Below are 12,512 nucleotides of genomic sequence, written 5' to 3'. Positions count from 1 at the left end.
ATGTTGGATTAAAATAAACGTATACCTCATGCTTACACAATCCACTTTCCTTATAAAGAAAACTGTCCTTTAGTGTTTACATTCGTGGTACATATATATCAGTTGAAAACATTCCTTTCCTTATAAAGAAAACTGTCCTTTAGTGTTTACATTCGTGGTACATATATATCAGTTGAAAACATTCCTTTCCTTATAAAGAACATGCCAACTGTACAACAGTTGATTTACACTTCATCATTGGGAAACATTTGCATCAGTGGAACATATGTTGCATTGCACACGTACTTCTATGCAAAATATAGCTTAGCAAACATGTGCAAACACACTCTGACTTCCCAAAATATAATATACAAATTATTATGAACATTAATAAAGAAAAACAATACTGAAAATTACATTAAACAATACAATTTTACTCTTCAATTACTCTTGTTTATTTTGAAGGAAAGTCTCATCTTAATTTGAATTGAATTATTAAAGATTATTATTGATACAGCCTTACTGAAGTATACTATATTGTATACTCATCAGCAATATAATTTTCACACTGTACAGCTTTAGGCTTTTAAGTTATTCCATTTCCATCTATTAACTAGTCTTTAGACTAACTTTCACATTCTCATTTATAGATGTAAAATATAGAGTAATGATTTTTTATTATTTATGTCTTTCCTTACAGAAGGAATGTGTTTGGACCATTACATCCAGTCATCAGAAGCAGAGCTCTGAGTCGTGTGGACAAACATTCACTGTAATGATGGACTTCTGCTCATGGACAGGTAATGTATGATGTGTGTTTTACTGTGCTAAACATGTAGGTTCCCATCATTTTCTTTTTGAAGGGCCTCCCCTTTGAAAAGCAAATGATGGGAACCTAAACGGGTGGAGAAGGGACGGGGAGTGATCTTTTTATAGACAATAAAATAAAAATAAATTCCCCCTGTGTCCAAAAGCATAACCACTGCTGGTGACTGTGCCGGAAGCTCCAGGGGGGAGACCGTACTGGTATCCCCCTCCTTTGGGCGCGCACCACTCACACACTCCTATCGCAGAGACCCAGCTGGGATCAAACCAGCAACCTCTGAACCAGTGAGGCAGCGCTCTTACCTGTGAGCCACAGATCTCTTGTCTGTTCATATGAAGGAACTTATATTTCACTATTATCCTGAGAGTTTCCAATAAAACAGTTAAAGTGAGATTTGAACCTGTGTCTTCATCACTGCCTTTCATCCAAAAGTGTGTGTTTATCCACTCGCCTATCATGGCTTTTGCTACAATAACTGGTTTTCATTACTCCTTGTCTAATGAGAACAATTGAAAGTCAGCAATAGTGGGATTTGAACTCAGGACGACAGGTTTTATCCAGAACTTTGTGTTAAATAATGAAAAACTTCAGCAAATGTGGGGTTTGAACCAGAGACAACTATCCACTGAGCCACAGAATGTGTGATACAATGATAATCATTTAAATTTAAACTTTATCTTAACGCATGTTTAAGCTGGGTAAAATATGGTCATCATTGACTGATAACTCCAAGATTGTTCTCTGCAAGATTGTTTGTGTATTTATTTCTGGACAAACTATTTCTTTAGATTTATTATTCAATTATGAAAAAAACAAAGCCACTCTTATAGATTTTTTTTTTGTTCTGTTTGACATTGAAATATGCAAACTGATATATAAGCTAAATATACGCTATAATATATTTATTGTAATATAAGTTATTCTTTGTATCAACTGTATCAGTATCTGTGTGTGAATGTTGTTGTGTCTCATCGTCTTTCTAAATAAATACATACCGCCCGGTATTCAAAAATGTCAGATCTAAAATTATTTTCGCCCTCCTGTGGTGATTTGTGTGAATTACACTGCTGCAAATCAAACCTAATGAACTTAAAATTGTTTCGCCCTCCTGTGGTGATTTGTGTGAATTACACTCAGATTACACTGCTTTCAGATCGAGTCTCATAAAATGTAAATTGTTTCGCCCTGTGGCGATTTGTTTGAATTACATCAAATCGAGTCTAATAAACGTAAAATAGTTTCGCCCTCCTGTGGTGATTTGTGTGAATTACACTACTGTCTATGGAATTACACCACTGCAAATCGAGTCTTATAAATTAAAAATTGATCCTGTGGTGATTTGTGTAAACTACACCGTCGCAAATCGAGTCTAATGAATTTAAATGGGATTTTTCTTCTGTCCTCTCTGTTTTTCTGTTAGACTTTCTCATTCAAAGGCAAATTATTATTTTCTGCGCCACAGAGCTTGTAAAAGATGGCCAATGCATCTGTGGGATTTAAACATGCTCCTTTTGCTGCTTTATGATCCAAAGTCTGTGATGTGATCTCGCCACTATAATCCGGCGAGAGTAAAGTGCAGTTCTTCCTCCGCTCCTCAAGGCGGCAGAAGCGTGTTTCTCCTTCAGTCTGACGCTTCTGCTGCTTGACAACATGACGCTTGATGACAATCACAACAACACGTGAAGATCCTGCAGATGAGAAGATGACAGCTCTTAATGTCACTTTAACAGCGCATATTACAGCTCAACTGCAAATAAAACCGACACACAGACGGGTAAAATGAGGGAACCGAGTATGACACAAGACTCGCCTGTAAGTAACTTTTAGCATGAAGTCAATTTCTGTCAAATGACCTGCACGCACTAACTTACATTGCAAAGCAATCGCTAGTTGTAGCGTTACCTTTTTAATCTTTGAATGAATCGCCCTCTGATAGTCACACTATAAAGCGGAATCAGTTGATATATTGCAGTGTTTTCTGGATGTATGTTAGAGTCAGCAGGAGATGTGTCTTGTGTGAAGCTCTGATGTTCTCCTGTTGCTTCATGCTTTTCTTCTACTTCCTGTTATGACTGGGATCTGAGAGTAAAACACTTTTAAATAAAATGTCATAATATTACTACAAGCATGAAACAATTAAAGTAAAGATCAGTGATTAGACACTTTGCAATGGGTTTTCTTTGTATAGGATTTCTAATATTGTTCTGATGTTTTGTAGGTCTGGCTTTCTTTGAATGGGGAGTTAAGTTAGTTGTATGTGTTCAGTGTTTTCATAATTTTGTGGCCTGTAAGACAGTGATTGAGTTCATGAGATGACTTTGTTTACTGCACTCTTGTTGAACTCATTGTCAGACCTTTAGGCCTAGATAAACAAATGAATCGGTAGTTCTTTGTACATGTATAAGCTTCGGATGAATCGTCCTCTGATTTATGTTGTGTAATGAAGTAGAATAATAAGGAATCGTGGTTGTAGTCTCTGTTGTTGTTAGTTGTCTTACTGTATGTAATAATCTAGTGGATTGATGCGTGTTAATAGAATCAGTGTGTGTGTGTGAAGTGTGTGTCTGCTGCTTCATTGTATTGTTGAGCTGCAGTGCTTTCTTCTAATGAAAACTGTCAGGGATCAATCCTTGTGCAGAAACATATGGCAAGCCGTTTTAACTTTTATTCATTTCCAGGATATGAATTGTTGATATCAACAATTACATTTTCACTAGTTAAAATTATAATTATTGATATCAGGAATAATATTTCTACTAGTAACAATGGCAATTTTTGATATCAGGAATTACATTTTCACTAGTAACAATGCTAATTCTTGATATCAACATTTACATTTTCACTAGTTAAAATGATCATTATTGATATCAACAATTGAATTGCAACTAGTAAAAACTATAATTCTTGATATCTGTAATTGTATTTTCACTAGTGAAATGTCACCATAGGCTGCCATTCAAAATCAATTCTTGATATCAAGAATTGATTTCTTACTAGTTGAAATTCCAATTTCACATATCACAAATACAATTCTTACTAGTAAAAACCTTTATTTTTGATATCAAGAATTAAATTGTCACTAGTCTATTCTTGATATCAACAATTGAATTGCTACTAGTAACAATGTTCATTTTTGATATCAATAATTCAATTTTCACTAGTGACAATGTTAATTTCTGATATCATGAATGTGATTGTTACTAGTAAGAAAGCCATTTTAGATATCTGAAATAATATTGATATCAGAAATACATTTTCAGATATCAAAAATGAATTTTTTTACTAGTAGCAATTCAGTTGTTGATATCAAGAATAGACATTTAGACTAGTGACAATTTAATTATTGATATCAGGAATTCGCATTTTTACTAGTAACAATGTAATTATTGATATCAAAAATTATATTTCTACTAGTAAGAAATCAATTCTTGATATCAACAATTGATTTTGAATGGCAGCCTATGGTGAGATTTCACTAGTGAAAATACAATTGTTGATATCAATAATTAAATTTTTGATATCAATAATTCAATTGTTGATATCAAGAATTGAATTGTTGATATCAAGAATTCAATTGTTGATATCAACAATTAAATTGTTGATATCAAAAATTGAATTGTTGATATCAAAAAATGTAATTGTTGATATCAAAAATGTAATTGTTGATATCAACAATTCATATCCTGGAAATGAATAAAAGTTAAAACGGCTTGCCATAGTAACATGTATTTTAGGATTACTGTTGTGTGAAGGAAGGTTTCATCTTAAAGTTATAACTTCACTTGGGCAGTTCTTTAGTTTACATGTTTAAGCATGAAAGTATGATTTTTCCCTATTCAGTGTTCGTGTCCTTTTGTAGCCTGTAAAACTGTGGCTTAATTCAAATCATAGCATCATTTAAACGGAAGAAATCATTTTCATATACTTTGCAACATATTTTCACACAGCTTTAAGACTTGTTTTTATTTGTAGTCAGTTTACATTTATTTAGATTAACTTGATTTGAATGTTTTAGTTATTCAGTATGTAGTAATGTTTGTGTGTATATTTCCTCTACAGAATACGGGGTGTGTTTGGAGGGTCCAGTCATCAGAAGCAGAGCTGTGGGACGTGTGGACAGACATTGACTGTAATGATGGACTTCTGCTGATGGATGGGTAAGACTTGTAACGTGTGATTGTTGTTGTGTGGCACTAAACATGTAGGTTACCATCATTTTCCTTTTGGAGGGTCACCCCTTTAAAAAGCAAATGATGGGAACCTAAATAGGTGGGGAAGGGACGGCAGGGCAAAATTTTGAGTCTGCTAAATTTTTCTTTTTGATTGTATCAAGAAGCATAACCCCTGCTGGACATCGTGGCGGGGTTCGGGGGGGGACCCGACGCGTCCCCATCCCCTTCACACATACAGCATTCACTCGTATCGTGGAGATCTGACTGGGATCGAACCAGCAACCTCTGAAACCATGAGGCAGCGCTCTTACCTGTGAGCCACAGATCTCTTGCTGAGACATATGCTGGAACTTCACTTTTCACCTGGACGAGCCCTGTGGTTTTACAATAAATAATGCTGAGGTGCGGATCGAACCCATGTCTCCAGTGCAACCTATCAGCCGAGAACGTGTGTTTAGCCACATTGAGATCTGGTGTTTTGGCCACTTTGTTTGATATAACAACTATTGATAACATTTTTATTTAAATTGTGGGGAGAGCAAACTGAGGTGGGATTTGAACCTTAACTTCAGCACATCCCTTACCTTCACAGAACGTGTGTTTAGCCACTTGTGCCACTGTGGCTTTCACACTGAGAGCTGGTGCTTTGGCCACTTTCTTTGATATAATCACATCAATTTAATGCAAGCAAGAGTGAGGCTGGGATCAAACCAGCAACCTCTGAACCAGTGAGGCAGCGCTCTTACCAGTGAGCCACAGATCTCTTGTCTGTTCATGTGAAGGAACTTATATTTCACTATTTACTTGTATGTGACCTGTGATTTCCTAAAATAAACCAGTTAAAGCTTTCAGTTGTGAGATTTGAACCCAAGCCTCAATCACAGTCTTGTTACCAGATAACATGTGTTTAGCCACTTGTGCTACTGTGACTGTCACACTGAATCCTGGAGTTTGGGCCACTTTGTTGGATATAATGCCAACAATTTAATGTTAACAATAGTGGGATTTGATGGTCTCCATGACTAAAACACAACATTTTATCACCTTGAACCACTGATTCTGGTAGGGTTTTATGTGGTTCAGCACAGGACACATTGTAAAGCCACTGAGCTTTATTTGGTCAGTTTGCGTTTGGAAACTGTCTTGGGACTTTGTTGGAGATAATGCCAACATTTTAACAAAAGCAATAGGAGTATTTGAACTCATAACGTTACATACAATAAGCAGTTAATAGTCCACTGACCACAGAGCCTGCAAAGACCTGGATGAAATGAGTAAATAAAATAAATGAGAAAATAAAATAAATGAGTAGAAATGATCAAATACCAGTTGTAAACACAATCATAAGAATTTTCATTTAGAACTTTATTCACTCTACATGTCAAACTCAAACTGAAACCAGTACATATAGTTAGTACATACTAACTCTGATGTTACTACATATGAAATACTGTATGGGGTAACGTCTGTGTTGATTTATGTCTGTATCCTACAGAATAAGGAGCGTCCAGTCAACAGAAGCAGAGCGTGTGGAGATTGACTGTAATGAATCTGATGGACTTCTGCTCATGGACAAGTAACTTCTGATTTGTGAAAGTGTGTTGTTGGCTTATAAATGTGTAGGTTACCACGTTTTTCTTTTTGAGGGGTCACCCCTTTAAAATGCAAATGATGGTAACCTAAGTAGGTGGGTAAGGGATGGAGAATAAAAAAATAAATACAGTGAATTTTTTTATTTTTTCAGGCTGAAAAGAATAGACACACACACACACACATTCAAACATGTGCTCTGGTGGGGGGCGGGGGGGCATTCCTGGTGTGTGCATCCATGTATACCAGTCCACTTTATTCAAGATGTCCACTTGAAAAAGAGACAAATAGAGACATAGAGCACACATTTTTTTATATATTGATAGAACAAATGAGATGGCATGAACAACAATTAACAGAAAAAAAAAAAAGAAAAAAAAACCTAAAGAAAAGCTAATGGAATTTTAATCATAATTTTGTAATCAACAGGGAAAAAAATAACATCCAATAGAATCTTATTTGATTTTCACAGGATATTAGTTTGATCCCATCATGAATGGTTCCTAATGGTTCTACTTTCTTCAGTTAAACAAAGACAAAACTGAAGTCATTGCATTTGGAAACAAAGATGAAGTTCCCAAGGTGAATGCATACCTTCACTCTAGGGGTCTAACAACTAAAAATCAAGTCAGGAATCTTGGTGTATCTCTAGAGTCAGACCTTAGTAGTCATATCAAAGCAATAACTAAATCAGCATACTATCATCTGAAAAATATTGCAAGAATTAGATGCTTTGTTTCCAGTCAAGACTTAGAGAAACTTGTGCATGGTTTTATCACCAGCAGGGTGGATTACTGTAATGGACTCCTCACTGGCCTTCCTAAAAAGACCATAAGACAGTTGCAGCTCATACAGAACGCTGGTGCCAGGGTTCTGAGCAGAACCAGAAAATATGAACATATCACACCAGTCCTCAGATCTTTACACTGGCTCCCAGTTACATTTAGGATTGACTTTAAAGTATTATTACTGGTATATAAATATTTTAATGGGCTAGGACCTCAATATATTGCAGATATGCTCACTGAATATAAACCTAACAGATCACTCAGATCATTAGGATCACATCAGCTAGAAATACCAAGGATTCACTCTAAGCACGGAGAGTCTGCTTTTAGCTATTATGCCAGCCGCAGCTGGAACCAGCTTCCAGAGGAGATCAGATGTGCTCCTACAGTAGTCACATTCAAATCCAGACTCAAAACACTTCTGTTTAGCTGTGCATTTACTGAATGAGCACTGTGCCACTGTTCGTCCAACTGTTTTTACTGTACTTTATTTTTTATTCTAAACTGTTTTAATTATTCTTATTTGTTTTGATTATTTTAATTTCTTCTATGTAAAGCACTTTGAATTACCATTGTGTATGAAATGTGCTATAAAAAAAAACCTGCCTTGCCTTACCTTGCCTTGCCTAATGATGAGACACATTCCATTAACAGTCTTTTTTTTACAAAAACCTGGAACGAATATACAAGTATGTGTATTCCTACATTACCGAGCTTTACTGGGCAACTTGCATAAAAAATGATGCATGTACACAGTATACTGCCTTATAATTAATAATATGTATAACTTACAATCAATAATAATAATAAATATTTGTTTCTGTATTAAAAAACAAATAATATATATATATATATATATATATATATATAAAATGCATCACTTTATGAGCAACTCAGAACACTGGGTCACTATATTTTCATTGTTTCTATAGGAAGTTTTTTTCTGTAGCGTGTTGTTTGCTTCCCTGCATGTGCAATCTAAACTGTGTGATGTCACTTAAATGGCTTGTCATATTCACATTTCCATGTGTTCATGGTATTAAAATCAAGCTGTGTCATCAAGCATTACCTGTCCATGTCTCTGACCTCTGCTTCGGTTGGGTAGGTGCGCAACATTCTTTATTCTACAGGTTAAAAAGACAAATAAAGACCCCATGGATATTGTATTCAATAGGAATCAGCTTTAATTGAATCACACATTCCAAAAAATTAATTAATTGCAATATAAGGCTTTAGGCCGCAGCAAAGAAAGTTAGTAAAGTGTAGATTCTTAAACAGAGAAAAAGCACTTTCGTCTCCTTAGCTTTATAATATGATTATCACAATTCATATACAATTTATAAAGATAACGTTATAAAGATATAATAAATATAATACGTTATAAAAATAAAATTGTGCTGACTACTGATTAATTTGTTATTCTAAAAGTCTGACAAAGGAGTTCAGCAAGAGAGCAGCATGTAAACAAAGCCTTCATAGAAGATGTGACTACGATTTAGATGTTAAATAAGTACAAAAAGGCATAAATCCATCATTCAACACATTTCTTAACACATGCAATCTAAAGGTACTGAAGACGAGCCCTGCAATGGCATGTTAGAATGAAACCTCAACTTATAAAATGACTTAAATACAAAAAAAGACTGCTATAATGCGCGATAGTAAATTTACATGACATGACAAATGCACTGTATGCAGAAAGTTACTTACAAATAAGACACTTGGTGGTTCCTGCACTTTATCGCATTTTATGCCTGTTGACTGAGGTTGCTGTTGGGCTGGAAAATATGTTGTTGAGTCTGTTACTGAGCTGTCATCTGCACGATCTCTACTCTCATGCGGTTAAAAAGGTCTGAATGTGTTGTTGTGGCCACTGCTGTCCAGCGGCATGTTGTTGATAGGGATCCGAGGCATTATGCTGAAAGTGAAGCGCGCTTACGCCGCCTAGTGGAGAGGATTAAAAACTGCATCAATCATTAGGTTAATTAAGGCAGGTGAAATTATCGGCGCATTAATAAACGAAAAGAGGTGGTGGCCAGTCGCAGATGAAAGGAGTGCGATGTAAAATCCATTTATTTGAAAACAAATATTTATGTTTTTGTCAGAATCTCGACCAGCTACCGGATTCGACGAGTGACCGAGATCAACTATCAAACAATGCAGCAAGAGTAAGACATGATATCTATAAGACATTTCTATAATCAAATGGAATGAACGCAAAGGAGCGTTAAGCTGAGCTCGCTGACTTCTTTAATTGAAAGTTTAACCTATAAAACGTACTGTAAGTATTTGTATAACTTTACTTTATTTGAATCAAATACTGTTTATGTAAATATAAAGCGTTTCTGCTTATAGAGCGCCAAGATACTCAACAACTATCACACACAACATTATAGTTATTGGCACGGCACTCCTGGAAAATATGATCAAAGATGGCTGTATAAATTAAATAAAAAAATAAATAATTAACTTTTCATTGAAGCAAAATATTTGTTTTTCTTTTATTAAATAATTTTAGCAACCTCCTTTTGCCAAGACAACAGCTCTGAGTCTTCTCCTATAATGCCTGATGAGTTTGGAGAACTGACAAGAGATCAGAGACCATTCCTCCATACAGAATCCCTCCAGATCCTGCAGATTCCCAGATCCATGCTGGCGCTTCTCCTCTTCAGTTTTCTACACAGGGTTCAGGTCAGTGAACTGCGATGGTCATTGCAGAAGCTTCATTTTGTGTTCAGTGACACATTTTTGTGTTGATTTTGATGTTTGTTATGGATCGTTGTCCTGATGCAAGACTCAACCACGGCCCATTATAAGATTTCAGAGGTTGTCAGGTTTAGATTTTTTATCTGTTGGTATTTGCCATGATACCATGTATCTGGTGGGTTTGCTGCCAAAAAGCTATTTTCTTTGTCGCGTGATAGTTGCTCATGAGTCCATTGGCGCTCTATTAGCGGAAACTGAGATTTTCGAAGCCCAAATCAATAGTCTCTGACCGATTGCTTTGCAAAATGATTCACTCCCGAAGCGCTCGAAACATGCTGGTGACGCCTGCTGGTCAACACGGTGTAATGCAAACTTTTCATGAAATAGTCGTTTATTAAAAAGCATAAATTATTAAGTGTGCGTATAATTTGTTTTGTTCACTTGTAGTGCTTGTTTGTGTGTGTTTTTGAGAGGGCTTGGCTAATCAGGCCAATTTTAGAGAATTAAATATTCACTCCTCTATTAATAATAAATTTAACTGTAACAAAACTATAATACGGACAGAGATCAGTCAAAACCATAGACTGTACATTTTTTACAGTCTATGGTTTTGACTGATCTCTGTCCGTATATTAGAAGTGTATGTGTGTACTGTTTGTGGTTCACCATCATAACAGTAAATGACGCTGCGAAGCGGCGTGTCCTGAAAGCACTTGAGTTTGATACCAACGTTTGACCCTTTTTTTACAGTCTATGTGTTTGACACGCGTTCCGATTCACTGATTTGGAACCTTAAAGCAATGACGTGCAAGAGATCAGACCAAAATGGCCAAATATTTTTTTTTTTCACTGTCATAAACCCTATGGAGGAATGATCCGCTTTCTTGTTTTAATTTTTCCAACGCAAACATTTATGAATTTAGTTGATACAAAATATCCAGCAGCTTACAAGTCAAGTGTAATTTACTCACCTTCATGTTGCTCTGGCGTTTTCTCAGTAGGGGTTCAATCTTCAGCTGCCAGTCTGAGCCTGGCATGTCACGTGACCTGTCAGTGGCTGGCTGGCAGCTGCCAGTCTGAGGCTGGCAGCCATAGACATAATAAATACATAGACGCCCTATTGGCCGCTTTGGAACGTTGCTGCGATACGTCAACGGGTCCGCCATTTTGCTGAGGGCAAGACTGCACTGTAATCAAATGTAAGTAAACGGGTGAGCTGCGTTTTTTCTGGATAAAAACAAACTGTTTTTACATTTATCAACCGATTTCAGTGGTTTGAATGTGGTGTACAAAAAGTTCCATCTCTAGTTACTTAAAATCTCGATAGTTAGACTTTTTTTTAAATAAAGAATGGTCAAAGCTCAGGCTTGTCATGTATTTGGCTTTTTATTTTTGGATAAGAAGGGTGAAGACCCCCATACTGAGATATAATTTAAGTTTTCTTATTGTGGAAAAAGCATTTTCTGTGATTGACCAGATTTTAGCAACAAAGATAACTGATGGATCTTTTATGATAATACATATGTTATGGTACAACTATAGTGCAATGCAAAGTAAATATAGTAAATATTAGTAAATATACTAATAAAATAGTAGTAAATATAACATAAAGTGAGAAGTAATAGTAAATAGTTTAGTCAATAAAATAAACAAATAGTATACAACAAATAAAATAATAATGAATAGTCTAATTATATAATATCATAAGTACAATAATACAATCATAAAAATATTCATAATAGCATATAGTTTATTAATAATACTATAATAATAGCAATAGAATAAGAAATATCAATTACAGAATATATACAATAAAAATAAGTTAAATAGTGACATTTTAATATTTAACTCTTTTTGTTAAATTTCAGTTTTATTGATCAGTAATAGCCATTATAACAGAAGTAGCCTAAGAATAGATGCGTGACATTATATTCATAATAAGAAAACAATTTATTTCCATGCAGCGAGAGTGTCAGGCAACGCGTTATACTCGCACTATGAGCCGCGACTGACTGGATGAGCATCGAGCAAGCGTCTGTAAGCTGCCAGTCGGATCACGGCCATTTGACTGGTTATATTGGGATAACAGTCCCCAAAACAGCAATAATACTAAAGAACATAATCATATCAACAGATGCATAATAAATGAGCTAGAAAGGGAGGAACACAAAACACAAAAACTGTCAAAAATCAATGGTTTCTGAAACTTGCCAAAGGCAGACTGCCAGACAACTAGCCAGCCACTGGCAGGTCACGTGACATGCCAGGCTCAGACTGGCAGCTGCCAGCCAGCCACTGACAGGTCATGTGACCTGCCAGTGGCGGCTCCTGCCAGCCAGCTGAAGATCCGTTTTCTTTCGTGAAAAACAAGGACGAAGGATGATCGTTGTAAGTATCAAGCCTTGTTTATACTCGACGCGTCCGCAAGAGCGCGAAGGTGCGCGCGGCAAA

The 12,512-nt window shown here is 35.8% G+C and overlaps 1 long non-coding RNA gene across 1 annotated transcript; it reads right to left on the bottom strand.

Moving 5' to 3' along the window:
* Window positions 1–2,391: 2,391 nt before the first annotated feature.
* Window positions 2,392–3,068, bottom strand: LOC130079763 (uncharacterized). The gene is made up of 2 exons (XR_008806527.1): window positions 2,708–3,068; window positions 2,392–2,493 (listed from the first exon to the last, which is right to left on the bottom strand). It is a non-coding gene; the product is annotated as an uncharacterized LOC130079763 (long non-coding RNA).
* Window positions 3,069–12,512: the final 9,444 nt, after the last annotated feature.

Source organism: Rhinichthys klamathensis, unplaced genomic scaffold, assembly GCF_029890125.1.
Source record: "Rhinichthys klamathensis goyatoka isolate OS25496 unplaced genomic scaffold, OSU_Roscu_1.1 h1tg000029l_1, whole genome shotgun sequence".
NCBI classification, from domain to species: Eukaryota; Metazoa; Chordata; class Actinopteri; order Cypriniformes; family Leuciscidae; genus Rhinichthys; species Rhinichthys klamathensis.
The sequence above is the reverse complement of the archived record's forward strand: the minus strand, read 5'-3'. Positions and strand labels throughout refer to the sequence as shown.